General features: G+C 37.8%; 1 protein-coding gene across 2 annotated transcripts in view; it reads left to right on the top strand.

Annotated features, from left to right (window-relative positions):
- The first annotated feature begins 5,318 nt into the window (after positions 1–5,318).
- Positions 5,319–24,281, top strand: part of galnt1 (UDP-N-acetyl-alpha-D-galactosamine:polypeptide N-acetylgalactosaminyltransferase 1) — a 138,961-nt gene continuing 119,998 nt past the window's right edge. For both annotated transcript variants that reach the window (XM_053487723.1, XM_053487722.1), the window contains exon 1: positions 5,319–5,852. The gene's annotated coding sequence lies outside the window, so the exon portion shown is untranslated. The remainder of the gene's footprint in view (positions 5,853–24,281) is intronic.

Below are 24,281 nucleotides of genomic sequence, written 5' to 3'. Positions count from 1 at the left end.
AGTCGTCCTTGCTTCTAGCCTCTCTCCATTTTTCACTGGAAGTGCTATGAAAACAACAATCTATCTCTTTTTTAGTGAGGGATGACCAAGTGGCTCTGCATGTTTGTGACTTCTTATTTATATATATATATTAAAAAAAAGGAAACAGAAAGGCAACGAAAAGAGTTCGCACGGGTAACACGAAGGCTTCAAGGTTTCAAGGTTTCAAGGGAGGTCTGCGGAGATTGGGTCCATTTCCTTGTCATTAAAAAGCTATAAGCATTCAAATCGGTTGTGGATTTAAAGCAATGAATCTGACAGAAAGCACATGTATTTCTTCCGAATTTGAGATTTATTTTGGGGCTTCAATTAAAGATGTGCATTAACAATTAATTGGAAAATGACAATTAAAATAAAAGAGGATTAGCGGGGGAATTGGAACAGTAGAACATCAGAACATAAATCCGCAGGGTTTTCCAGGTGCCCCAATTTGATTTTTTATTTTATTTTATGAAAACAGAATAAAGTTCCAGAATGCCCATCTTAACCAGGGAATAGCTGACCTTTTCAAATTCAATTCCTTTCAGTGCGTGCCAAGAAAAGCACAAATCAAATACAAAGCTGTTTCCTTGTTTTCACATATTGATGTTTAAATGGAAGAATATGTTAATGCAGTTTATTTATCGTTGTCGTCTATACAGCTTTATACTGTAGAAAGGGTCAGAGGTCCTGGAGCCTATCCCAGGGCACGAGGCGGGGTACACCCCAGACGATGTGCCAATCCATTGCAGGGCACAAACATGCACAGTCATTCACACACTACGGGAATTTTGGGAAGAACAGTTAGTCTAACCTGCATGTCTTTGGAAACCGGAAGGAAGGCCACCAATCATAGGGAGAACAGACCTGAGGTGGGAATCGAACCCGGACCCTGGAGGTGTTCAAGGTGACAGTGCTAACCACTACTAAGCCACCGTGCCACCGTAGTTTATTTAATATAATGTTAAAAAATGCTTTTATTGGATAAGTTTTATAAATAAAATTGATTTGTATGTCAGAGAAAATACAACATAGAATTGTTTGGATGCCATTAAGGAATGTGACATAATGGAGGCAGTCTGATTTTACCTTCAGAAATAGAAGCAAGTCTCCAGGTAGAAGTAGATGAGGTTCTCTAAGATGCTTGGAAAACATTTGCCAGACAATTTCCTTATATAATCTGCCTGACGGTGGATCTAACATAATGTGACACTTTAAAACACATGCACCAAAAGTTGGCAGGGTTATGATAATTCATGTTTGCTTCTTTTCCTGGCTATTTTAGTATAAACCATCTAGTTGTTTTATTCACTGTCATCCATTTGCTCCTGCTATGAACTGTAAGCCCTTCTTGAGTCCTGTCTGTGTTTATAAAAATAAGAAAAAGCAGTGAAGAGAATTCACCTCATGCACTTTAACACGCTTGAAGTATGACAGTGTTCTGGTTACAACAATGCATGCTGTACATAAATACTCTACATGACCCATGTACTTTATGTCACAGCTGCAAATATTTTATGAGACAAAGTTAAGATGCAGTAAATAATAAATAGACTGATTCACCCAAACCACCATACAAATTAAATCCACCGATAATAGTCCCAGTACTGTATATCTGATAAACTGTTAATGTACAGTAGGTGTTAACTACATATTTTGACACATATTGCAACTGTGGACACATATTAAACTACAATACATATATTTAATTACATGCAACATTTAGTTTTTAAACTTATTTATATAGACCAAAAGCTAATAATGGCACTAGGAGAAGTTGCATAAAGGTCTCATGCGTTTGTCATTTCCTGAAATCCTTCTTTCGGGCACCACGACCTTTACTAAGTATTACTGTATTTGTCAGCATCTGTGATTTTCTTGTCTCTTCAATGTTTTCTCATTCAGCATGATGCCCGCATTTGCTTCATATAAATAATTTATATAAATATCTAAAAAAAAAAAAGGCCACTAATGCACGCAAACAATGCACTGATGAATAAGGCTTTTAATTTGACAGTTTTAGCCTGAGTCTTTGAGTCCCTTGGTCATTTTCAGTATACCTGAGGCACATACATTACTGACTATGCATACATTACCTGTAATAAGTCAGACTTTTTTTGCAATTAGATAGTTGCACAGGTTCATACAGTATTGTGACTTTGATTTCTAAGCAATTTATTTTGAAGCATTAGTGTTATCCCTTAATATCCTTGCTGAATAAAAACACCTACATAACATGCAGACTCACTTAGCCAGCCTGACAACATGTCAGTCACATAGCATTATTACTCACTCACTCACTCACTCACTCATCATCTATACTGCTTTATCCTGTGTACAGGGGCACGAGGGGGGGGGGGGGGGGGGGGGCTGGAGCCTATCCCAGGAGACTTGCAAACTCCATTAACACAGATGCCTGGTAGAACATGCAAACCCTATGCAAACAGACCCGAGGTAGGAATCGAACCTGAACCCTGGAGGTGCAATAATCAGCAAGGGGTTGGTTTAAAGTGTTCGTAAAAATGATGATCTATATTTATTCATTTATTTTGTTTTATTGAAGAACACCATGTCTGTCTATCCGTTTAAAGTTAAGGTACTGTAACTAACTTACTGTAATCTAGCTGCTTATCAGCCAGGCAACATACAGTAATACTACCAATGGTAAACACATAGCATCAGTTTCATTTGGATGTTTCTTGTTTTGCGTAAAGCCTATCCTACTATGTAAAGTGGAACAGCCAGGTGCACCTTAGTCACCTTGATGGTAAAAAAAAAGAAAGAACAAAAAGGCTTAATGCTGATGTGGATCATTTTAAAAGATGATAAAACTAAATATAAAATAAGATCCTGTCTGGCTGATATAAACAAGACTTATTCCTTTATATTATTAATTAGAATCGATCGTATTTTTTGGACAAGGTCACAAAACAGCTTTACATAAATCTGAATGTAAATTTAAATTTATATCACAGTTACACAAACCAGACCCTGACAGGTTTCCTTTAGAGTCTGGTTTCTCTCAAGGGTTCATCCCCATGTTGTCTTAAGGAAGAACTCCCTGGGACGAATTGAGGAAGAAACCTTGAGAGGAAACAGATTCAAAAGGGAACACTTCCTCTTCTCGGTGACACAGGATAATGGGATCATAAAGCTTTACTTTTGTACAAATGTGAAGTATAATTAGCGATGTCACATTATAAACAAGATCGATAATAATAAATGTATGCTCATGTTCAAAAGTTAGTAACCCCTTCCCTACATGAATTTTATGCTTTGGTGTAAAAACATAATTTAAAAATATTCTTATTGTAGCTGGTCTCAGTATAAGGTAAATACAACCTCAGACAAACAACAGGATATAACCATATATTCCCCTTAAAAAAAGTTAAATGAATCCAAAAAACAACAACATGTGGGCAAAGGGCCCCTGCTTTTACAGGGTTTAAGTTGCAGCAGGGTGCTGGTATTCATCAGCCCTTGATTAATTGATCATCAGCAGGTGTGCAGACCTCTATTAAAGCAGAAGTTCTGGTGCTGGTGCATTCAGATGTGTGTTCCCAAAAGGGAAAGACATAAGCAACGGTCTTAGAGAAGCAGTTGTTGCTGTATTTAGGCTTGTTTTTGCAGCCCCAGGATCTTGTATTTTCTAACTGCTCACTCACGCACCATTGGCAACGGCGTAACATACTTGGAGGACAGCGCTGTCCACTCCTTTCGCTTGCGTGAGCTCACAGACACCCCTGATTGGCTGTAGAGCCGTGATTTATGTGGAAATCTCATCCCTCCCTTCTGAGAGAGCTCGGCCAATCAGCTCTCTCTAGGCCTCCGGCTGCAAGAGGTTACAGCATCACCCGGGATTTAAACTCACGATCTCCGGATTATAGGGCGAGCACTTTACCAATTAATAATGTGAAGCCATCTGTCCCACAGCTACAATAAATAAATCTATTTAAATAAGGAAGGTTTTTTCTGTACATTGGTCAGAAATCGCTCTTTCAGTGATATCTTTCATACATTGGAGGACTTGAAACAAGTCTTAGAAAAAATTCTGTCTGTCTGTCCAGCTAGATTTTGTCACAGCATCACACAAAATTGGCTGGACAGAATTTAATGAGAAACATTTGCGGTACTTTGGGATTTGTCTGAAGTTAAACATAAATTAATCAAAGCCATAAATTAATAAAAATGTTAAGTAGAAGGGATGTTATGAGCAAATTTGTGCCAAGTTTTGGACCGAATTTAATGAAAGTTTAGCAGTACTTAGATATCTGCCTGAAGTTTTGATGTCAGATTTATTAATATACTTCAAAATATGCTACAACAAACAACTGCACCAATAGATATTAATTAGAGAAGCTAAACTGAATAGTTTTACTGGGATATTTTACCACTGCATAAGGGGTTTAAGTAAACGGTGGAGTCATTTTAAGACAGAGCCTAATCTTTATCTGATTAACTTTTTCGTTTTCTCACCTGTGATTCACTCTCCGATCACCGAACAGGGAGTGTATTTGACGTAAACAAGGCATAAGATACTCAACCTTATAAAACTTTATTTCTTTGTATTAATAAGGTAGGAAGAGAGTTCTGTAATACAGAAAGACATGTAAGTTAAGTTAAGCCATTATTTGTCCCATATACACTACAGCACAGTAAAGTTCCTTCTTGGCATATCCGAGCGTAACCGGGGTCAGAGCACAGGGTCAGCCATGATACAGCACCCCTGGAGCAGACAGGGTTAAGGGCCTTGCTCAAGGGCCCAACAGTGGCAACCTGGTGGAGCTGGGGATCAAACCGCCAACCTTCCGATCAGTAACTCAGTGCCTTAGCCTTCTGAGCTACCACGCCCATAATGTACATGGGCTTCAAACTGAATTAATAAGTTTTAGCTTTAACCTTTTAACTATTTCTACAAACTCTTTTTCCATCAACGACAGGTTCTTCAGTTAGTAAATTAATAAATAAAATGATTCTAATGTTTTAAAGTACTGAAGCTGAGTGTAAGTTGTCTATAAAAAAGCTGGTTATGAGACTTCATAATATTTTAAACCAGCTCAGACAGCTAGCGTTCACAGAGTTGACAAATATGAAGATTAAAGTGTGTGAATTAGGATTTACAAATACAAATTTTGATTGGCTGTGCTCTCGGTATGCCGCCCTGCTATTGGCTGTGTGATGCTTTGTGGGCGGTGCAGCCACATCTCCGTTCGCTGCATCTTTCTGCTAACCGTTATCTGCGATTTTTCTTCCGGGTTGAGTCGGTGGGCGGGGACTGAGTTTCCTCCGGCTCCTCCTCTTCCAGCAGGCAGCAGCGGCGCTTCAGCTCGAGCCGAGTCCGACTGAGGCGCGCGCCAGCTCGGTTCGTTTCTTTTACAGTTGGTGCTGCGAGGAAGCGGTCCGAGCGAGGAGAATCACAACGTCGCCATTTTACAAACGCGAATATTCTCGAATGTTGGGGAATTCGACGTGAAAAATTATCCCTCTAACTCATTTTAAGGTTGTTTTTCTTTCCGTCTCCAGAACGACGTTACATCTTCACCGGGACACAACAAGGCTAACGGCCCTGAACGCCTTTTTTTCCCTTCCCAGTAAGCTGCTGGAAACGCGGCGGTTTACGCTAACGAATATCACCGAGTAATAACGGAATCCCGGGCCGGTTTGTCCCGTTTTTTTTTTCTTCACGCGAACTGAAGGACATTTTGGACGCCAGGAACGTTACCGCTATCACGCGCGCGCAAGGCTAGAGGAGAGAATGCCACTCTGTCAACATCTGTAAGCTTTCTGCCAAGGAAACATCTGCACTATTCAGTGCTCAGGCTTCACATTTAAAGGTAACTGACATACTTTTTTAAATAAGTCTCACATTACACAAAATTTTGCACGGAAATTTTCAGTTCCCCTTCACACTGCTGAAAAACTTGCACTGAAATCCTGTGCGTTCACTATAACACCTTCACTCCTTATTAAGTCTTGCAATATCATGCACCATTAGCTGTAATATTTGATTTTCATTAACACTTAAATGAATTTAGTGCCATATAATTGTGAGGATGCCTTATCAAGCGTTTAACCATGTGGGGTCAGTTTTCAGAGCTTCCTGTTAACTCCTAACAGGCTCAAGATATCACTTAAGACACGTGTCCATCCTGTTTCCTTTTCAAGAGCCTCACTCAGGACTTTAAGGTTAAAGAGTTACCTCATATACCTTATAAAAAGAAAATCTCTTGATGCCTTCCTTATAAGGAGAAAGCGAGCGCTGACATCAGAAAGCTTGACCTCGGGATTGTGACGACATCAAGGTTACGCTGCTTGCGAGCTGAGACGGTCAGTACGTTGTCAGTCAAGCTCACGATCTGTACGTGACAGGTCGCCACCACGTTTTCGGACTCGATTACGCTCGACGTTTTTGAAGAGTCAGTACGGCGCTTGCGGATTGATCGTGCAGTCGGAAGATGCTCTCGCAGCACAGTAATCACTTGCTTTGCCCATTAGGAGATTAGAGAGTGCATTCGGCTGGCTGCAGGACGCCAGCCGGGATCAGATCCGGACAAAACCAGATTTAATTGTATTTAAAAGAGCAAGAGGCTTCTGTTATTTTGTCTGTTTATTTTTCTTTTTCTGTAGTTGATAGAAGAATCATCAGTGTTCCTTTACTTCTTTTATTCAAGAACTAGAGGGGGAAAACACTACTTATTAGAGCTGCATCCATCAGACAGGATTGATTTTACTTCCACTTGAATTAAGAAGAATTAAGGCGACACTTTTTATTTAAAAAAATTACCAAGTTGATTCTTGTTAGTGAAAGAGTGCAGACAGATGTTGTAATAAGCATCATCCATCACTGATTTGTCTGTACGTCATCATTCGCGAATTAACAATCTGCCCAGACTCAAAACAAAACTAGCCGCATATGGATTCAGTGGATTCGTAAGATATCAAAATCAAATTGTATTCTTTGGAAACCCCTGGTTTATGACGAACAAAACTCAGCTCGTATACTGTATGGATGCTGATCTCCTCTTTAAATGTGAATATTCTGCTTGTTCTCAGGAGTAGTTCTTACCAGGCGTGTTAGTTCGCTTTAAAAGATGCCCGTCTGGATTTTCTCACTCTAGTGCAAATTACAATAGATATGAAAGAAACCTATATAAAGAGAGAGAAATCTAAATATTTATCTCCTGGATCATTCCTGTGATTCCTTACTCATGTGGAACTTTCCTTCGTTTCCGCACTCACAACTTCCTACTTGTAAATCCTATTTAAGTGGAAGACCTGGTATTTAGATAGTCGATTATTTTTCCATAGCGTCATTAATGAAGATAATGAACTCTGCACATTTATGTGCAGTGCCAGCTGTTTTTTGGATTTCTGGCATAACATGGGACCAGACAGGAGGCTGTGTGCTTTTTGGAGGATGCTCTTAAACCTTGTGCTGCTTTGTGGTTAGTACAGAATGACATGAGTGAAAATGGGGCATGAGAGCAGACATCACTTTTAAGAAGTATAAACATGCCAGCAGTGTAATGAATCAAACCTGAAGGCTGAGGTGTTCCACGAAACCACTGTGTTGAAGTCCAGCCTCTGGTCTATAAAACGAATGAATCGTATTCCACACAAAAGGGGCTTAAAACCACTCCCTGCGGTTCGCTGTAACACCAGGAGTGTGTTGATGTAGATCCTCAAATATTATTCCTGTGCGTGTTGGGCTGTGAATAGCAGAATCACTTAAGAGTGTGTTTATAAGGGATGTGTGCATAAGGAAAAGATCTAAATAGAGCAACTGTTGGTATATGTATAGTGTTTTTTTTGCGCTGTGTGTGAGGTCTTGCATGTCTCTAGTTTTGCGAGTAGCCACGGAACAATGGCACTATTCTGCAGTTTAGCTTCGACCGAGCCAGTGCCGAGACGGACACGCACACACGGCAGATGGAAAGGATCGAGTTCCTACCGGCACCTGGCTTCACCGAACAGACCAGCTCAGTTTTCCTGGGCATGCCGTTAGAGAAAAAGGGAAGAACCGAATTCCAGGTCTATCAGAACAGCAGATCGAGTGCTCTCAGGGGTCTTGGAGTAAGAGAGACGCGAGAGCGAGCAGCCATAAGTCAAGGATCGGCTTATGCCTTGAGGCTTGTTTTTATGAAGGAAAGTGCTCACGGTGTAGATTAAGACTACATGCGTGAGAAGTGCAGGGAGCAAAAAAATGAATGCTAATTAAAGTGAGTTTCTGTGAAATAAGGGTGTGTACAGGAACAGTGTTTGAGGTTGACTGATGTGGCACAGACATCAGATTTTTCTTCTTTTGAGGCAGTAAAGGTAGTTAGTTCGGTCGGAAGGAAGTAAGGTGCTAACCGTCAGCTTTTGCTGATCGCAGCTCTCGCCAGAAACCACGCTTTGAACATATAACTTCCCCTACTGAGAGGAAGTCACGTCAGCGGTTACAAAGCTTTGGTCAGTACTGCAGCGTCAGACATTGTGTGTGCCTTTTTCACTGTACCACAAAGAACAACTAAAAGTATAAAGCAGTCAGAAGTCTTGCAGGTACAGTAGTCTGGTCGAGATATCTTACTGTTTTTTATACATGATGTGCTGAGATTAAGCGTCATGTGTACCTCATTGCACAATGAAAAATGTCTAAGAGATGAAGTCAGCCCTGATCCAGCTGCTTCTGTCTGTGAGGAGTCGAGACCGAAGTCCAGGGGTGGAGATAAGAGATTACAGGGTGTCTCATGTGTTAGGGGTTAAAGGTTAGTGTCAGGGTAATAGGTGGAGATGGATTAGGTTCAGTTCCACCACCTGGAAGACTTAATTCAGCATCTTTAAAATGAAAAGCAACTACTACCTGAAAATAATCAACAATCTGTGCTGTTATTATCCTTAAGGTGATTGATTTTCTTTGTAGGAGCACATACTTCGCTGTTTTATTTCTTTAATCCAGAGCAATTTGATTTAATAAAAAAAAAAGACTTGTCAATTTATAATTGCATTTAATGTCGTGAAATTTAATGCCCCCCCCCAAAAAAAAATGTATAATGCTTCTGCTGTAAAAGCTATGAACAACAGTTCTCTCTCTCCAAGCCTTTCTTTGTTGTTGATGTTGGAGATACAGTCTAAAAGTCCGAAATAAATATTTCCTTACAGAAAACCTATAAGGATGTGATGCACATTAGAACAAATGCATTAATGACGTATATACACATGGGACTTAAATGCTAGCTGGCTTTCTGATTAATCAGATTTGCGAATTTATGAATGCTTTTGTACACTACCAGTCAAAAGTTTGGACACAGATTCGAGTGGTCTTTTCTGTTTTTTTATTTCTTTCTGAAGTCGTCCAAAAATGCATGAATAGTTGATATTGAGATGTATCTGCTACTTCTGCTCTATAAAGTCTTTATAATGACTTTAATCTGAGATGCTGTTTGTTAATTGGTGATTTCTGAGGCTGATAACTCTAAATAAACCTCTCCTCTGCAGCAGAGGTAAGTTTTGGTCTTGCTTTCCTGGGATGGTCTTCATGAGAGATGTTTCATCATGGTGCTTATTGGGGTTCCGCTAACATTTGAGCTAAGCTTTCAGAACGTACCGAGCGCAGTAAGTGCCGCCCTCTGACTATTAAAGTGTCCACAGTGACATTTCGGAGGTCTCTCTCCCTCTCTCTCTCCAGACTCGAGACTCCTGTCTGTAATGGAAACACTGACAAACATCTTTCTCCTCAGTCTCTGCTGCATGCCTGCTGCTCTGTAATTAAATTAAAGCTCATTAGTGTTGATTTGATCTCCAGCATGTTGCACAGTGTTGCACGTGATCCATCATCTGCTGTGAGCTATTAATATTTATTAGTGATATTAATCTGTTACTTCACCTTGAGGCTCCAAAGGTTTCTGGTAATAATTATTGAAATGTTTAAAAATATGTTTTTATCCAAACAAGTAATTGTTTAATGTACAGGTTGTTACAGAGAATCATACTGTGCGTAAAAGAAATTATATTACATAGTGTCCTATGATTCAGATGATTGATTCAGTAATTTTTAAAAAAATAATTCCTACAAAAAACTTACAACAGCTTTTACAAAAAATAGAAGCTCCATCTTTCATAAATCCTCTTTTGCTGAGGTATGCTTCTTATTTCAAGTTTATGCACAGCTACTACCACCTACTGGGCTGGAGTGTGGAGCAAAGGAGGCAGGAAAAAAAAGATTATTGCTTTGTACAAGATTTTACACTAAAAAAAAACAAAAAAAAAAACCCAACAATAGTTGTTACACATTTCAATTAGGGATGCACCGAAATTTCGGCCACCGAAAATTTTCAGCCAAAATAGCATTATCGGTTTCGGCCGAAACGTAAGAAAGCGCCGAAAATAAAAGCCGAAATTGTCGCCACGCCTCTCCCATCCTCCCGTCTCGTTCGCGCTGTCATTACGCATCAAACACGGAGTATTTCGGCGGTTTGGAAGCACTTCAAAGTTTCAGATGAGGACAGCAAAGTTGCAATATGCAACATTTTTTTAATACAAACAAAAAGAAAATATTTTAAACATGTTTTTTAATGAAGCCATTTTCGGTTTCGGTATCGGTTTTCGGCCAAGTGCATCCAAAAATTTCGGTTTCGTTTTCGGCCCAGAATTTTCTTTTCGGTGCATCCCTAATTTCAATGCTTGAATTCGTTTTAGTAGCTATAACTCAAATATCTAGTTACAAGTGGCTGGAAAACGCAGATATTATCCAGATAAGCTGCCGAAGAGTTTTATTGATTGGAACAAAATGTTGGCCGTATTGGTGCACAAGATATATACTGCACCAAATGTACAAATAATTCATGATTTATGGTTGATCTTTCAATATTTTTTTTTTTCACTGATGTGTCTGTAAGAAAGAACATGTGTCTGTGGTCTTTTATTTTGGACTAGATATGCCTGCGACTTCATTTGCGTGGATTTTAACTGCACACTCATGAGTGCGGAATAAAAAAAAGTGGCAGCTGTAGAATTTTGGAATGAACTAAAATTTCAACATGTTACCGTGAAGTGCGCGAATGGAGGTGCAAGATTGCGTTTATTGAGTAGATTTCAATTGCACATTAATAAGGGCGGATTTAAAAATCTAAAAATTTGTGGAATTTTTCAGATAAACTGATGTTTTTATAAAAAGGGTGTTTTTCATTTAAATTTCAAATTAGCATATCATCTCTTTCCTTTGGCCGTTTCCGATAAAACAGAAAGCTTATATGTTACCTTTGAAAACCCCATTAAACTTTGTTCAGTGGTTTTTCATGTGATGTGTGCACAGTCAAACAGACAAAATTTTCTAAAAACAATCGTGATGTGTTCTAATATTCGTCTTGCACATCCCCAAATTATTTTTGGAAAATATCTTCAATGCACAGATGCTAACTTTACAGGTTTATTGTATGTATGGATGAGGCTGAGTACATAGGCATTTGCTGAAAGGCCCACCAGTGGCAGCTTGGGGCACTGGACCCAGTGGTCCAATATGTTAAATGCCGAGCCGCCACTTTCCACTATACATTATGCTCATGATTAGGTTTATTGAATTGCAGTGTGTATGTCTGTAGACAGCATTTCGAAGAACCTGACAAGTCAAAAACTGGCTACATTAGTGAGTGTAGCAAGACATCTGACAAAACTTATGAGCATAGCGAAAAACTGACAGCTTATGAGGTATTTTTTTGCTCAAACAGCAGAAGGTTTTGCTCAGGAAGAAAAAAATTGAGGGAAATCATTAATCACCTTATCAAACTTTTTTGTCATATTTGTTGACCCTAACATTTGGTAGACTATTTTGGGATATATTTATATATATGTAGTGTTTAGTGTTATAAAGGCGGTATTTATTGTCTGCAACAGTATGTACATATACACAAAACCCAGGGTTTTTTAAACAAAATGTTTTTGTCCTGTTAATCCGCAAACATAATTATGTCTGCTATTAAGAACATAAAAGACTAAGCTGAAGAACTGGGCTTTGCTAGCCAGATTTCATCAACTTCCTTTCTGAATCTTGTCAGACACTCCAGCTGAGACACAACCATGCCTTTTCTTCTCATTCCCTCCTTTTCAGCATCTTGCTCTCAGGAGAGCCGCAGTCATATTAACCGAAAAAATAATTGAGCCTTCAAGTGTAGAGGAGCTAAATACTGAATGCTAATTATCTGATCAGTGCCTCTTGAGACATGGATCTAAACGTGCAGTGCGTGATAGGTATTCATCTGAAAACACAAAAGGATAACAACGAAGTGAAACGCACGCTTTCAGCGAACACGCTTGGGATCTGACGGCTTAACCGTCCTCGCAGGTTCACTCTGTTGTGACACGGACTTTGAATTAGGAAAGGTTGTCCTATTGTCATTCGTGTGTCTAAAAAAAGGCAGTGAAGTAACAATTTCTGTGTGTGAATGCTGTATTACTACTTTTGTTCTTTATGTAACCTGTTGTATCAGAGATGTTAAACTTTTCAGTGTTGAAACGGTCTTAATCCAATGTTCTTGTATCCATTATGTAGGTTTATGTTACGAAGTGCGATGAATGGTAGATGAGCTCACACAAGTGTTGCGTTTTCACCATGACTGGTTTCCATTCCCCTGTGAGGACAACTGGAGGGTGCTGTGGAATAATTAAAGAGTCCAGAGAGAGGAAATTGTGCAGGTTTTACGTTTTGTAATTGTGCAAAAAACGACAAGAATTTACTGGAATCAGTTGGGTGAAATCATTGGAACTGGTGGAATACTGTGAATGCATTTAAATCTGTTCTGTTGGAAATGCCTGCGGTGACTTGAGGTAGATACCGTGGTTAACCATGACATCATACCAACCTACAGCGACTGACGTTTTTACACTAGTCACCAAGTTTGCACCACAGAATCGTAAACAATGGTGCTGTTACAGTTATCGCGAAACTTAGATGAAAGCCTAAATACGTTTTTTTTTTCATCCTCTCCGGCTAATCAGGAACAAGATCAGACAAACAGGAAACACTTCCTTGTGATTAAGACACGGCAAAGCATTTAGCTTCTGTCCAAATAAACAATTTACTTTAAAGCAAGCTCTGACATTAAACTATGATACTGTGCACTCTCACTTTATTGCTTCTACACATAAAATTACCCTGTAATTCCTTATGTTCGTATAAGAGATATAACCAGATATTAGCAGAATTAAATAATGTGTTCTTAGGAGACACCAGATAAAGAAATAAATAAGCCTGTTAGTGATGTAACGATCGTTGGAAGAATCATTACACCAGACAACAAAACCATGTGAGCGTGCAAAGCAATTTAGCTACTCATGTAACGACATACAGAAGACCATTTAACGTATTACACAGTATTTACTATATGCATGCAAACTGCAGAGAAAAAAAAGGACATTTTAAGACATCCCACTTGTCGATGGTGATTCCCAGCAGGAATTTTTGACTGTTAAAATGTTGTGACAGTGATGGGATTAGGTTGTTTTTTTAAATTAGGTTTGTATTACGTTGATAAAATGATAATACGATAACGTTCATCAAATGCTCTTGACATAGCGTTGCGAATACAATGCTTTGATACAACATCAAAATCCAAATAAATACCAAAACATTTACAGGGACGAGAATCACCAGGGAACACCTGCTACAATCATTACGATACCTACGCCAAGGTGCTGATTTAATAGGTATCGCCATTCTGCTATTACCACAATTTAATACCTATCCTGATACAATAAAAATTTTTATTTTGAGATTTTATTTCAATTGTAAACAAACTTTGATTGAAAGATAAATTGCTCCTACTACACAGGATGATGTGCTGCCTGTCAATGTAGGAAAAACTAAGGAATTGCACAATTTAACTACCTCAAAAACAAACTTAATATAAAATATATAAAAACAACAACCTTTTTTTGCATTCAGTGTGGCAATACATGTATTCTGAAAGCATTCTGATATTTGGTACATGCGTGTGGTGACTTGGTACGGTTCCACTTTACCAAGAAGACAGTCCTGCCCTTGGCTGATGCAGACTGCTTCTCTCTGAGAACTTTCCTAGTTTCCTACAGTTTTAAACCTGAGACTTTAATAACAAACTGGACTCCATATTAACTTATAGACATTAACTGTTATATTAAACTTCCAGCCTCCTAACACACAGTTTGCCTGAACTACAATGCCTGATCTGTTATTACCCAAATGAGGATGGGTTCCCTGTTGAGTCCGGTTCCACTCACTACTACTGGTTTGTTGGGATCTCAGGGAGTTTTTTCTCGCCACCGTCACCCTCGGCTTGCTCATTAGGGACAATTTGATCATTTTGATTTATACACATTTTTCACATTTCATACATATTATCATAATTTCCTTTTGATTGTGTAAAGCTGCTTTGCGACATTGACGACTGTTAAAAGTGCTTTACATAAAATTTTTGAATTGAATTAATACATAACTGAATAGTAATCCCCCATCTCTTAATATATATAATGATTTCATTTGATTGCTGTTTTTAACTGATTCTATTTACTTTGATTTAATTTAAGCTGCTTTTATTTATGTTGTTTGATCCTGGTCGTTTTATTTTTTCCTAATCATTGTAAAGCACTTTGGTTAACTTTAGCTGTTCTGTTTTAAAATTGCTATAAATAAATTTGACTTTGACTAAAAACAATGGCCTAAGCAGAACTCAAATTCTGGTCATTACCAATAGAGAACATGTTGTTGATGTGAGTACACATAATGATAAGTAAACACCAAGTAACAGTAATTAAAAAAAAAAAAAAAAAAATGGTGTGTATGGCAAGCTGGCGTGTCTGCCCCAATCTCTGATCAGATTTTTTAATCCCTGTTGAAAACTTAAGGGGAAAGAAATAGTGCCTTTTTTAGCTGCTGGTACACTTCAGATGCAATGCTCTTCCTGCATCTCCACAAACTCTACCTGTGCTGGAACGATGGAAGATATCAACCAGATTCAGATTCATGTGAGTCTCGGCTGAACCTTGCAAAACATTTTTTGCATGGATTGAGAGTTGTGAAATTTGGCTCGATTACATAGTGTGCTCATGTTCTGGATGACAAACTTCACGGTTGTTCTGCAAAGCAGGAAGATTTATACTGACAATGACCTAATGTCGTTGTAATGTAGTTTTATGCAACTCAGTTTTGGACAATTAAGGACAGACTTGGGAAAGTTTTTTTTGTTTTTTCAATCAATATATTTATTACATTTTTCTTAACCAAAAAAAAACTGAAAAAAAAAAAAAAACACAACAGTAGCGCTCAGCACATACATGAACGTGGGAGAAAAAGAAAATAAAGAATATAAATTAATACATAAATAAGCAAATATTTAAGAAAACAAACAAATATAGTATTCCTACACTGGGGTTAGAAATCCTTCTGTAAAACAGAGGATGATGGATGACAAAGGTCCAATGAAAATAAGGGTTCAAGATCTTAATGTAAAGAAAATGTATTTATTAGAAATGACATCCATAATAATATTATGCCAAGACTTTTTTTTGTTGGAGCAGTGTCTTTGATCAAGAACAATTCCTAGCTGCAAAGGTCAGTAAATGAAATAACCTCTTATGCGTGATATTGAAAATACGAGTATCTGGGAGAGAAGAAACATAGGATCTGTCTCAAACGGAACATTTAAGGAAACACCCAGTTCATTCACAATATCAGTCTTTCCACAGATAAAGTTTAAGTAGATCTATCTAAAGAATTAATCTGATCTTTAAAGTGTGTTTGGAATATGTTGTGCTGTAGTGTTATTATTTTTTTATGTTGAGAGAACAAATTGATAGACAGTCCAAACAAGACTTTTATATCCTTTTTTTGTTACCTCTTGTAGTTTGACACATGACCAAAAACCCAGACTGTTCCTTTAAGGCACCATGAACGTGGTCGGAGGTTGGGTGAATGAATGTTAATCAGCATAGATCTTCCAAATACAGAGGTTGTATTTGTAGCTTTATGTTTGAGTCATTAATTTAAAGTTATCTCAGAATCAGTTTATCAAATCTTTCTAACTTATTACTTTTCAGAAACATTCTTGTCGATGTTGAGCACTACCGTGGTGTTATTACAACTACTAGGTTATAATTAATTAGTTGAGCTAAAAAAGATTAATCAGGTTATATGCTAATTTTCTGATTTTGTGTCAGCTAAAACTCTCTTTAAACTCTCAGATCTTCTTGATAATCAAGGGATTGACTTTATTTACATAAGAGCAAAAGTGTAAATCCGTTCCGAAAGCCAACCCAAGTGAACTTTCTGTAAAGTACTTAGTGGTTCGAAACCGTAGAAGGATCTTAGCTGTCAGTCAAACAAGGCAGTGTAAATTGATTTATGAACGCTCAAATTTTATTCGAGTCCTTTTAATTAAAATGGTGCTTCACGCTGACTGATCAGGATATTGCTGTTTTTTTGCTGTGCCTGAAGAAGATTATACAGTATCACATCCTTTAATGAAAAAACATCACTTTAGCAAGCATGACGTGACACTCCTGAACTTTTCTCAGAGCTCGATTAAAGCTAAACGCTTGTCTGACTTCCAGCTTGTCCTTTATTATGAATTAAAGTTAGAGCAACCTAATTTTAAAATGCAGCAAATCCCTGAACAGAGATTCTGTATAAAACAGCTCATTACACTGACTTCCAAAAAAAAGAATTTTTTTTTTTTTACAGTGGCACCAATGGACTGGGTTGTTTTAATGAACATGTAGTGGAGATCAACACCTCATCATTTCATTTTCTGTGTTTTTGTGTGAGTTTGAAAACATGTAAAGTACATCAATACTCAAGTCAGTAGCTGCTTCATGCATACGGATCATTAAGAACAACGACTGTTCGTTAAACTTTTTTTCCAGAGACATTTCTAGAGGAAAAAAAAAATAAAAATTCAAAGCTGTTGCAAATGTGCAAGCGTGGAATTTTGGACGTTGAGTTAAACGTTACACGCACCATTAGGTTGTGCTCACTTGTCGCATCGTTTGCTGGCTCACACTCGCATCACCTCAGTGAAAATAAACAGGAGACGAGCAGTCACCATTTTCTGACTGAAAAGCTTTAAACAGATACAAAATCAACATTTTCTTTAATTTAACGAACTGTTTAGAAACGATCAAAGGCCCGAAAATGTTTACTTGAAGGCCGGCTTGAAGGAGTAATTAAATTGCCTTGCTCCACATCATCCGTCAGTGGAAACGGACCATCATGGCTCCATGACTGAGCAGATATTTTTGAAGATTGAAACAAGATTCAGTTGTATTTGTATTGCACTTTTAACAGTAGCTTTTCATGCAAAGCTCTGGGGGAAAAAAAAAGAGAAAAATACTTCTTTCTTATGCTTTTTTTATCTTACAGGTGCATGTATTGGTGACATTTTTTTTAACTTCTGACCAAATTTCCTCTAAATTATTATTATTTTTCCAAGATTTTCTAATTTAGTTGTGTACGATTCCTCTCCGTCACTAGGGGGCTCCCACTTTAAGGCTACTACTACCACTCAGTTGGGAGGCTATCACGTGTTACCAATGAACCATGTGACACCAGCCAACTGCATCCTTTTAAACTGCTCGATCACGCACCGTTGGGGGTGGCGTTACACACTTTAAGACAACGCTCCTTCCGCTTGCACAAGCTCACAGACACCCCTGATTGGCTGTAGAGCCGTGATTAATGTGGGAGCACCAAGTACCTCTCAGCCTTCCCCTCTGAAAGAGCTCGGCCAATCGGCTTTTTCCAGACCTCTGGCTGCGAGAGGTTACAGCATCACCTGGGAATCGAACTCTCGATCTCTGGATGATAGGGCGAGCACTTTACTACTGCGGCACTCGGGGGCCTATTTCTCCTAAATTCAAAGTAAACTATTATTTACACTGTATATTTAAAGAAAATTACATAACACTTCAAAATAACTCAATATCATGCAGTATTTGCAGAGCTTAAATAAAACAAAATGCAAATAATTTGTAAACAAATTTTGTTAATGCTTTTTGGCTAAATTTGGCATGTAAGCGGTTTACAGCTTACATGCGTTTTTGGCATGTCCTCCACCAGTTTTTTCATATTGCTTTATACCACTCTTTATATCACTCTTTTTGCAAAACAACAAACAAACAAAGAGCTCAGCTTTGCTTGATGGTTTGTGACCATCCATCTTCATGACATTCCAGCTTTCTGGAGTAAATTGCAGTGGTCTTTTTTTTTTTTTTCAGACCTGAATGAGGAAAAATTTTAAATTATAATTATGTCACTTTGTCCCTGATGGGATGATGGTGGCAAGGGAAAAACCCCCTGTGATGACAAGAGGAAGAAACCTTGAACCATATATTCACTGATTTGGGTGATATCAGATAGGAGACCCAGCAGTGTGTTCCTGTTGTGTGAGTCTGCATCCACTGAAGCTGCAGATTCAGATTCCCGTTCTTGTCTAACAGGAGTGAAACCCGATGTGATCTGCTGCTGCTCTGCAGTTGTAACTCATCTGTCTGAAGATTTGGTGCATTCTGGGATGTTTTTCTGTCTGTTTCAGTTACCTGTTGGCCCAAACCAGTCTTGTCTTTCTTCCATAATCGCTTTCATCTTTAAAGCTTTTTCATTCACAGATTTTCCGCTCACTGTTTTTTTTTTTTCTTTTCTTTTTGTCCCCCACACCACACTTTTTATGTAAAGTCTAGATTTAGTTTTGCAGGAAAATTCCAGGAGGTCGGCCTTGTATGAAATCTTTCAACCAGCACGTCTGATGTGAACATTAACTAAAGCTTGTGCATGATTTTATGCATTGAACTGCAGGCTGATTGAATAATTGCAAGTATAAGCAGGGGTTCGGTTCTTCCTCTTAAATGTGTATCTGTGTTTGTGTGAGGCATCTAAAGCATCACAAACATCCTGTCTGCAAACACATGGCTCATTAAAATACCTGTGTGTAATGTGAGGAAAGCGTGCTGGGAATTTGACACCGCAGCATATTTTAATCTCTGAGTTATTGCCGCGTGTCTGCTTTATATCCCTGAGTTTCAGCATACTTTGTGCATGTGTCCGTGTGTATATCAGAGCCCAGAGTGAGACGGTCTACAGCACTCCGAGTGTTCTCTCGTTACCGGTAGAGCTCCCTCTAAATGGGTCATCGCTAGCCAAGAGGGAACAGAGCCAGCCTTGTCGGAGGAAACAGCCAGAGTAACACAAAACCACTAGCTAACAGGCTAACACCTGAGCTCTTACCATCCTTCCATCCAGGAGCATCATGGGTGTAATTATAATCTATTTCTAAAGATCACAGTCAGAAGTTTCTGCTCCTGCTGTTCATGTAGCATGCGGGATAAGCCTGTGTTTAAGCAGAATGGGGGCTTTAAGGGGAAATAAAATGGCTATACAGATGCCAGTTATGAAAACAATAGAGGTGATGTACATCCTTTAAAAAAATTTGACAATTAATGAAGGATGTGTGCCCTGTCCAAAAGTCTTGGAACAGCACGGGAAAGGCTTTTTCTTCTTTTTCTCTACACTGTGGACATTTGGTTTTGAGATCAAAACATGAACCTGCCATGAATTTCAGCTTTTAATTGTTTATATTTAGGACTTTTGTTTTATTATTATAAAAAAAAAAAAAATTCTTGGGATTTTTCTTCCTAATTTAGTCGTCAACAATTCCCAACCAACTAGGGCACTCCTGCATCAAGGCTACAACTACCAATCAGGAAGGGCGAACAATACCAGACGTTTTCTCTGAGCCACGTGACGCTGGTCGACCACGTCTTCCTGAACTGCTCGCTCATGAGCGTGTAACATTTAAAAAAAAAAAATTATTCAAACATGCCGCTTTGTTGGCAGACCACCCAGTCTTTGTGAACAAAATTATCGGAACAGATTGTCTTACTTGGATGAATTTACTTAGTTGATTGGCAGACAGTATATACTAGAATAGATATAGAATAATATACTGTAGACCTCTTATTTCATTCTGCTGATACCATTATGAATTACAAATAAATAAAATACATTTCCAAATAAAGATTGGTGAGCCTGATCCAGAACCAACCATGCAAGCAAAATCCATGACATCATCTTGACCATGATTAACCGATGAGTTTATAGGTTTTGGATCACAAGCAGATCTTTTTCTGCCATTTTATCCACTTGGTAGATGTTGCAGAACTTTTGTAGCTCATCTTTGTATTTCTGTGTGGATTCAGTTTGCCTTTTTGATTCTTACTGCTGATGAGACAGAAGCATTTTGTGGTATCTTCTCTCTATATTTCTACTTTGAAAACCTCATACACTGACTGTTGTTTTTAGGTTTTTCCTCACAGCTTTGTGTTTCTGACATCAGTTGCTGTGGTTTTTCTTGGCCAACTATTTCCATTTCTGGCTGTTTAGTACACCTGTGGTTTCTTTCTTTTTCAAGACATTCCAAATAGTTGTATTAGCTGTGCCCAATGTTTATGTAAGTAGTCTGATCGATTTATCCTCCTCCAAAGAATTTCAAAATGGCTCGATTTTCTCTTTTACACAGCTCTCTGGGCTTGGTCGCTGGTAATTCCCATCCTTACTTTTAATATGTTTACAGATTATTATCAAGAAAATGAGCTACATTTCTGAATTCTTTTTAAACATGTGTTTAACTGGGCATTCATTGCATCCAGTGGGTTTAAATTACCAGCTTGAAGCTCGGTAATGAAAAACAAGATTTGAGTTTGTTGATATGTTTGGCTTTTAGATTAAAGACAGTTTCCCCAGAACGTTCCAGATATCACCAAACAACCCTGCAAAACCCTTATTGTATAGTTCAAATTAAAAACAGTAAGCAGAAAATGAATTTAGATTTTAAACCGTTTTGTTAGGACGACGCTCAGCTAGCACTCATGCTGCTCCAGTGGCTGCCGCGTAAATCGTCTGTTCACACGAGCATGTGTTGATCACACCTGTTATCCCTGTTTATACCACGGCGCTGCTCATTTATAAACCATGTTAAGCCATTTACAGTGGATTGAAAATGTAGAACCCTGGGCCATCAGGATTAATTATAATTATGTAATGTTAGTTTTAAATCCGAACTTCTTGGAAACGGAACAGTTCTAGACTCTGTGTCTAGTAGAACGTAGAGTTCTAGAACTTGTCAAATCAACATCCCTGCCTCAAATATCAAACTTTTCCAGAGGTGTAAAATAAGAAAACACACACTTCTCATACAATTGTGATTGTCAATGTAATTTAATATAGAAATTTATTTTATAAGTCATGATTCTTTAGTGTGGCGATTCATGTATCCCACACAGACTCCAAAATTATTATTTTTTTCCATGTTTATAATAGAGATAAATTTGTTGATTGGCCGGTGACCGGAATTGGACGATTTTCAGTTTGATTGGCTGTGACCGGTGATCAGCCGATCAGCCTCAGATATGAACAATACCGGGTGCAGAAACTTGTGTGATGCAAAAGAAATGTATTTTTACGGCGTTACATTATCAAAAATCTCATGTTTTTAAAGCCTCCGATCAGCCTTTCCTCCATAATAGTCTCAAAACATTGCTAGAGTTAAATAGTCAAAAATTGGCCCATGTGCTCGCGGGCACTCGACTCACAAGCTCGCTTTTAAGTTTTGAGATTTTCAAGCCGTTTGAGGCGGAAAATCATAGCAGTTTCTTTATAATCCTGAAGGTATACACTCTGAACTATTTACTTATTTTTTACTTGTGTGGCAGGAGTAAATTATTTTCCCAAGTTGTTTAGAAAGTTTAGAAATTATAATTATGGTGGAGGACAGATGCATGGTGCTCAGTTAAATGCTAAACACGTTTTTTTTTAGTTAGTGTGTATTGATTGTTTAAATGCTGCGTTCGGTTTTTGTTACAAGGAATGGGCTACATTTAATTACTCATTCATATTTTTTTTTATAGGTTTCAAATTGTAACAAAATTGGAAAATCTTTTATATCGAATCAGGATATTTATAAAATGTTCAGTTGGCACCTGGGTATCATGATAATATTGTATTGGGTGGTGACTTGTTCCCATCCTTATTACGCTGTATGGTTAAATACCGTTATGGCTGGTTCGCCCCAAACCGAGGTAGGAGCCAGTGTCGCTTGGACACCATCTTGTTATTGAAGTTTGATCATTTGACCCAAAAATCACTTTTTTGTGATAATTTTATTGCTCTCCAGATGATTTTTATCACTGAAAAAAAAAACATCTTGGTGATAAAGTAAACCGACCCCAATAGGGCTAATTACGTTTAAACAGAATCTTTAATCGAGCGTCACAAAACTGGAGCATGCAGAGCTGTGTCAGCATATGTGGTGATTAAGATTACCATGAATTTCTCACACAGAGTGCCAGTACTGCAGCAGTTTGTGAAATACAGCAGTGCTGCTAATATAGGTAGTACTTAATAGAGTTAGTTACAGGAATTTCGTTCAGGATCAATAAAGTAACTATCTATCTGACTATTTATCTTTGATAGTTATAAAGGTTTAAGAAATAGTTTGTGGGTTAAAGCCAAAAATAAGCTAATCAACTTTAATGTAATCAGTGATATCAATATTTCAGTATCATTTTTGTACAGCACAACTCTTTGCCTGATTCATTAATAAAAAGAAATAATATTTTGCAAGATTAAGAATCAATGCAAGTTATACTTCCTTTGTCATCAGCCAAATACTGTACACTCCCTGTTTAAAGTAGATTATTACATCTGGTATGTAACTGTTCATAACATCACTTTAACTCAACATTTTCATTTGAACGGCTAAAACTATCATTTCGGGTATTTCACACGCCTTTACCTCAGACTGCTGCAGATATGTTTGCTTTAATGACCCGTGTTTTATCTCATAGTGGCGCTACACAACACTGCTTTTTAATAGTTTTAAGCTGCTGGAAGAATAAACATACAATGATCTATCCATTCATGTCAGTTGAAGGTTCAGTTTTTTAAAAGTTGTGTACCATTCTGTTGGAGTAGTTTTTAATACTTACATTAAATACCTGTAATAAATATAGCTGTTAAAGACAAATCAGACAATAAACATTAGTGCGATGGAACTGAATCGATAATCGTAATGCCCTAAAATTGAATAGAATTGAATTAAGACAGATAAATAGATTGATACTATTTTGATCCTGAAGGAAAGCAGTCACAATTTGAGCAAATTGTTCGAGTGACCTAGAACTGCAGACATAATCGTAATCAATTCAGTTTATAATAAGATAACTCTTGTCAAAGCTGTAATTATCTTGTGATATCAAATTGTTATCAAGACAAAGAAGACTGCTTAAATACTCTGTAAAGAAAACAGCACAAAGTGTTGATGAAAAGTTTGAGTGAATGCCCTAGCCATCAATTCCTCAGAAATGGCACAAAGTGAGGAGGATTTTGATGATGACTAATGATCATGACACTTTTATAAATAGATAAATTGATGAGGTCATAAATATGGGGCCAGACAGGACATCTTTCAGGAAAACCATCTTTCAATTTCAAATGTCAAAATATTTCATCAGTGATGTATGTAAAGGTTAATATTAGCATGCCATGTGTTGTTTATCCTGATGCACCTGAACCAGTGAGGTGTGAGCCACTGAAACTGCAGAAGTATATTACCACGTAGTGGCTTTAGTTTTAAAGCATAACTAGAACAACTTAAACTTTGAACGTCTGTAAAAATTATTCATTTTTAAAAACTCCATATCAGATATTCACAGAAGCTTTAATCCTTTAAAATTATATTTAAGACCTAGTCTATAAATTAGTATTATCTTTGTTGCTCACTGGAGCTCAAGTTTTTAATCCAGACTTTATTTTTTGCAGTTCATGCAAAATCTGACAGTGAAAGTAAAAAAAAAAAAAAAAAGAGCACTGTGTCCCTGACCTGATGATGGGGCAATATTTGCAGACTCACAGACTCAGCATCTGCTGCTGTATGATGAGGGGTTTGAATTCTGTCAGCCCACTGAAACTTTCCGGATTATTAACGATCCTCGAAGCACATTTCTGTATTAGATTTATGATGTAGAATGTAAAGGTCTTTTTCTACAGTTAATACTGACTGATTTGCGCGGGTATTTCAGAGGGCATCTCTGTTATATTAACTCACAGAGGCTGCAAGCCCTGCCCCTTTGTCCATCTCACATATGAGTGGAGCTCTCACTTTGTCTCAAAGGTTAAAGATTAGTTTGGTTAAGTACGGTTAAAGCAAATAAACTTAATTAGTGTACATTTGAATAACATTAGACTAATACATTACCTGGCCAAT

The sequence above is a fragment of the Clarias gariepinus genome, chromosome 26 (assembly GCF_024256425.1).
Source record: "Clarias gariepinus isolate MV-2021 ecotype Netherlands chromosome 26, CGAR_prim_01v2, whole genome shotgun sequence".
Classification (NCBI taxonomy): Eukaryota; Metazoa; Chordata; class Actinopteri; order Siluriformes; family Clariidae; genus Clarias; species Clarias gariepinus.
This window is presented reverse-complemented; position numbering and strand designations above follow the sequence as displayed.